This window comes from Myotis daubentonii, chromosome 1 (assembly GCF_963259705.1).
Source record: "Myotis daubentonii chromosome 1, mMyoDau2.1, whole genome shotgun sequence".
NCBI lineage: Eukaryota > Metazoa > Chordata > Mammalia > Chiroptera > Vespertilionidae > Myotis > Myotis daubentonii.
In genome coordinates, this window is record NC_081840.1 from 146,328,540 (window position 1) to 146,334,961 (window position 6,422).

The following is a 6,422-nucleotide window of genomic DNA, read 5'->3' on the forward strand; positions in this document are numbered from 1 at the left end:
TGAATACCATTACTTTATGAAAATTGCAATAAATTGATATGTAATATATATGAAATAAATAAGCACTGACTTCATAACAGTATTAAGTTCATAAATTCAAAAATTCTTTAAGGAAACTCTTGGCTAGTTCCATATAATTGAAATTTATTCTTCTATTTTAATTAATATAGTCACTAGCATGATTATATTAACACATGCTGTTTTCATGTCAATTAATGATAGTCAATGAGTATAATTTACTATAACTTGAAGACAAATAAATTTTTATTAAAATGGGGGTTTTATTTCATTACTGAAAGCTTACATTTGATTTTCCCACTTCTTATTATATAACCCATACTTTTCCAAGATACTTTCTTGTGTGTAAGAGGATAAACCTTTTTTTATTTTTTAAAAATATATTTTATTGATTTTTTACAGAGAGGAAATGAGAGGGATAGTTAGAAACATTGATGAGAGAGAAACATCAATCAGCTGCCTCCTGCACACTCCCTACTGGGTATGTGCACACAACCAAGGTACATGCCCTTGACCGGAATCGAACCTGGAATGCTTGAGTCTGCAGGCCGATGCTCTATCCACTGAGCCAAACCGGTTAGGGCAAAAGGTAAAACCTTTATGTGGTTATATTCTGGTTCAGCTTCTCCTGTACTCCTCAAACACTCTGTGAAATATGTATTTCTGCATGGAGGAATCACGCAGGCATCTGGAACGCCTTATGATTTCATGGGCAGAAAGTTAAACTCTTCTTCCTGTGTGAATATGACAAGGAAAACGTGAACTGGATTCATTCATCTGACAAGCACATTTGGCTTTTCTTGAATGAAGTAGGAAGAACCTCCCCCAGGTGGCAGTAGCAGCCTGTTTCCTAAGAAGTAATTTTGAACTAGAATTTATTTTCATTTTCTTCCTGAAACCATAAACTGACATTCTTCAACGAGGTGATCTACATCAACACATAGGACTTGTGTGGAAGGTCTTTTAAATAAAGGCAAGACTGAACCTTCTTTCCCATGTTCGTTACAAAAAGTGGCACACATACAAGGTTCTTAGCCTTTAAACTTTCTTCCACTTTGAAAATATAGTTTAAATCATTTATTGAATGCAACATTTGACTGTTTAAAAAAATTTCAGAGTTTCTATATATGGTTAAAAATACAAATAATTTCCAAGACATTTAATGGAGATTTCATACCTGAGTCCACTTAGAGGTCATATAGGAGAGTAATCTATACTAATAAAAGAGTAATATGCTAATTAGACCAGACATCTTCTGGACATCCTTCCGGATGTCCTTCCAGACAAAGCCAGGGTGGCGGGGCCGAGGCAGAGGCAGATAGGGGTGACCAGGCCGGCAGGGGAGGGCAGTTAGAGGTGACCAAGCAGGCAGGGGAAAGCAGTTGGGGTGACCAGGCCAGCAGGGGAGGGCAGTTATGAGGGACCAGGCAAGCAGGCAGGTGAGCGGTTAGGAGCCAGTGATTCTGGGTTGCGAAAGGGATGTAGCCAGTGAACCCATCCCCTGAGGGGTCCCAGAATGGAGAGGGTGCAGACCTGGCTGAGGAACCCGCCCCCCCCCATGCATGAATTTTGTGCCCTGGGCCTCTAGTCTATACTAATAAAAGGGTAATATGCTAATTAGAATGGGTCGACCAGACAGGACATCTTCCAGTTGTCCAGTTCTCATTTCAGAAAAGCCATGGTGGTGGGGGCCCGAGGCAGAGGTGGTTAGGGTCAATCAGGCCAGCAGGTGGAGTGGTTAGGGGTGATCAGGCAGGCAGGCAGGTGAGTGGTTGGGAACCAGTGGTCCCGGATTGTGAGTCAGATATCCCCCCTCCCCCTGAGGGGCCCCAGATTGGAGAGGTTGCAGGCTTGGCTGAGGGACCCTCCCCACATGCATAAATTTTGTGCACCCGGCCTCCAGTGTGTTAATATTAGATGATATTAAATGATTGGTGTTAATTATTTTTGAATTAGGGTGAAAAAACAACTTGAAAAATCACCTCATTCTTTTCAGTCTCTTGGTTAAATATAATGTAGCAGGGATAAAACTGTATAACTTTAACAGCTGGCTCCAGGATTCTCTGAGAAAGGGAACCACCTCTGCTTGAGGATAGTTTGATTAACTATTATGGGGATCCTGAGAACATGAACCAAACTCATATAAAGTGATAGCTAAACTGTTGGGGATGAGGGAAGGGCCAAGAAAAGTGTAGGGAAGATTATATGGGTATATAGAGGTGGGAGGGAGGGGGAAAAGGAGGAAGAAAGGAGGGAGAGAAGGAGGGAAGGAGGAAGAGAGAGGAGCCAGAAGTGGAGGAAAAGGGTGAGGAGGAAAACGGTGAGGAGGAGAGAGGGGTAGGGGGAGGAAGAGGAGGAAGAAAAGGAAGAGGAGGAAATCTCTCACTTGTGGAAATTGCTAAGGGACTATTTTAGAGCTATTTTATTTAAATAGTTCTTAACTTAGGGCAATTTGATTTAAAGATTCACAGTCTTAGATAAATTCCAATTTACATTGGCTTGAACTGTGAACCCATTGCTAGTATGTTAGCTTTTCATAACAAAGAAGACCCTTAGAGTAATAACCAGGATCTTTATTTATGATGTCTAAATGACCTTAACCTTGGCCAATACTGCTCCAAGTCAAGAGAAACACCGATAAGGTGGTTAAAGTTGGTGATAATTTGACTCAGTTTGAGGAGGTTTTAGAATAAGACATCAGATCTCAGCTTTCAAAACATTTTAGAGAACAGTGGTCATCAGATTAAACTTGGGGACAAATGATCCTAATTTGAACACAGTCTAACGGCTCTTGGAGCAATGAAGAATGCCCATGTCTGGGCAGAAATACTGATGGGAATAGGAGGCTTTGGTCCAAACTTGGTTGGTTTCATATTTTAAAGTCTCTACTACTCCCATCACCACACAGGAACACTTATGTTTTTTGTTGATGTTGTGGCTGTTGATTTTCGTTTGTTTGCTTTTTTTGTTTTCCTTCTGAGTATTTCTAATTAGTTTTTTAGAATTATAGATGAAATATGCACACTTCAAAGCATTTAGGAAATTCAGAAAAGAACAGAGAGGAAAATAGAAGCATTTTTAAATCTTTAATACTTAGGGCCCATGGGGCAATGGCTCCTCGTAGGGACTGAGAAAGTGAGTACATTTCTTTTTCCAAACTACCCATTTCCTCCCCCTATTTACTGCCCTTCCTTAAAAATCACTACAGTAATGAGAGGCATTACTAATGGGATTATGTTTAATATGTGAACTGTGTGAGTCAAGAGTAATTGTTGGCAATCAGGATATGGTATTTTGCTATGCTACTGCATTTAATTTTCTAAGATTTATTTATAATTTTAGCAACATTATTAATAGTATACTGGATTATAGCTTTCTATTTTTATCCTATATTTATCAGGTTTTCAGGACTACACTAACTTCTTATCATGAATTAAGAAATTTCTTTCTTTTATGATGCTCTGCAATAATTTAGATATCTTGGCAATTATATATCCCTGGAAGGTTTGAAGAAATTTTCAGGAGAACAGCTAGGCCCAAAACCTTTCTGGAAGTCATTCTTGAACAACTTAAAAAATTTCTGTCATGGTAATTTGACTCTTCTTGTGTCAATATTGGTGATTTCTAGTATAATCAATATATATTTTACCCAGATTTAAAAATGTTAAAGTATAATCACCTCTATTTCTGGCTTTAGATTCCCCTTCTTGTTCTAAAATGCTTATATAACAAGTTTGGCTTTTTGTACTTAATAAATGTTTGCATATGCACCCGTGTGTGCATGCAATTAACTTTTGTACTTTTATAGTTTGAAGTGGACTTCCAAGAACATAAACAAAATTTATAATCTGATGCCTCTAGGACATAATGATTTGATTTACAGAACTAAACTTTGGCCACCAAATCTGAGCCAATTATTGGCCACCAACTCTGAGGCATTGTTGAAAAGATAAATTCAGTCTTGAAAGCAAGAATAAAATCAGTAAAGTTTTAACTCTATACTTGCTAAAGGAACATTAAATGTTGAGAAAAAAATGTCAGCACAATAAACATGCTTACTTCAGATTCCCAAAATTTGTCAAATGATCTCAAAGTTCTCAAGCCTTATTCTTGAAAAACTTGCTAGATTTTATTATCTTAATTTAGATCCTTTAAAAACCTTTTTTGTCCATTTTTGAGAAACAAGGTAACAGTCTATAATGCAAAATACCATCAAAGATATATTAATATAAAATAATTTTATATGTCAAAAATTTGATATGTTTTAGTCCTCTTACCTTAAAAAATAGCATGCATTTAACCTACATGGATAAATGTATTTTATTACAAAACTAGAGGCCCAGTGCACAAATTTGTGCACCTTGAGGCTGTGGTGGGCACAGGGGCGGGTCTCAGCCCATCCTCTGTGCCCCTGCCCAGCCCCTCCCACCACAGACCAAATGATACTACTAATTACAGATAGGCCTGCAGACAGGGGTTTCCCTGTCTGCTGGCAGCCCCATTCCTGCCACTGCCACTCCCACGTGCTGATGGCACAGGCCCTGCTCGCACCCACTGATGACAAGGAGCAATTGGGGTCGGTGCTGTGAGTGGGTGCGAGTGGTGGCTGCTGCCCCAATCGTCCCTCAGGGGCAGGGGGAGGTGGAGAAGCCCTCAGGGGCGATCGGGGCCTGCAGCCACCGCTCACATCCACTGATGGTACCGAGTGATTGGGGCTGGTGCCGGTTGCCAGCAGAGGGTACAAGAGGCAGCTCCAGTGCTGGCAGTGGGTGTGAGCAGGACTGGCACCCGCAGCAGGTTCGAGCGCTGGGCGAGACCACGGGACACGGAAACAAAGACATTTTAGTAACCAATAGAGGCTTGCCCCGATGACAGTAACAGGCACCTTGTCTTGGTCAGGTGCCCCTGCTCACCTGCTCCACCATCCCGCTGTGGCCAACACCCACCATGTTCCGCGCATCCCCCGGTGGGCAGCGTATGTCATAGTGACCGGTTGTTCGGTTGTTCAGTTGTTCGGTTGTTCCACCGTTGGGTCTATTTGCATATTAGCCTTTTATTATATAAGAAGGCACAGAAGCTGACGGTGTCATAATGATTAATAAAGCTATTGACCTCTTGGCCTCTGACACAAGACACTAGGCTGACTTCAGTGTCTTAGAGAGTCTAATTATGCCATGTATATTATTCAGTTTTAAACTTTTATGAGTTATAAATGATAAAATGTATTTGGAAGTACTGGAAACTTCTCTTATGATATAAAACAGCAATGTTCAACCCTTTTCATCTCATAGCACACATAAACTAATTACTAAAGTTTTGGTGGCACACCAAAAAGTATATTTTTTGCCAAACTGACAAAAAATAGGTATAATTTTGATTAATTCACACTGGCCAGCTACTGTTGTGCTGGCTATTGTCATTTTTTTATTTGACAATCCAAGGCAGTGGTTTTCAACCTTCCTAATGCCGTGACCCTTTAATACAGTTCCTCATGTTGTGGTGACCCCCCAATTTCATTGTTACAAATTGAACATAATTAAAGCATAGTTTAATCACAAAAACAATATGTAATTATATATGTGTTTTCTGACAGTCTTAGGCGACCCCTGTGGAAGGGTCATTCGACCCCCAAAGGGGTCGCGACCCACAGGTTGAGAACCGCTGATCTAAGGGAAAAGAGGTTGGTGCCCCTGACTAAGCAGTCAGATATTGCATGTTTTAAAAATTCTTGCTGATATAAAGCATCATGACTGCCAAAATAGTAGTTAAAAGATGCCACATCTAATTCCCCTTAAACTTGATGCCACAAAATCTTCCATTTTATGAGAACAACCTTTTTCTTTGCAAAATAATTTAGAATCTCAAGTTAATAAAATAGATCCTACATAATAATAACTGTGACTTTTCCAATGTAGTTATAATCTTCCTAGGAACCTAGTTTTTCTTTTCTTACAAAAAAGTAATGTTTTTTTTTTTCTCTTAGCAATAGTTGTGATATGGAACTAGCTTCCTAGATACTGTCACAAGAATTTTCTAATAGCAAAATGCCTGAAACACTAGACCGACAAATGATACTACTAATTACAGAAAGGCCAAAACATTCTCTCAGTTCTTTGGTATCTTCCCGTCTGATGTTCAGGTTAGGTAGGGTGTGTGTGGGGGAATGAGGGTGAGGGGAAGGACGTGTTTGTGTGTTTGTGTGTGTGTGTGTGTGTGCGTGTGTGTGTGTGTGTGTGTGTATCTGTGTATGTTCCTTGTCTAATGTGGGACTGCAATCATCACCTAAGCTATGCAAAATACCGTCATTCATAACAATAGGACAATTTTATCAGGCTCTTATCAGAGTGCCAGCTAATGGATGATATAGTTCTTAGCATTAAAATCAGGTTTTTTTAAATGTTTTT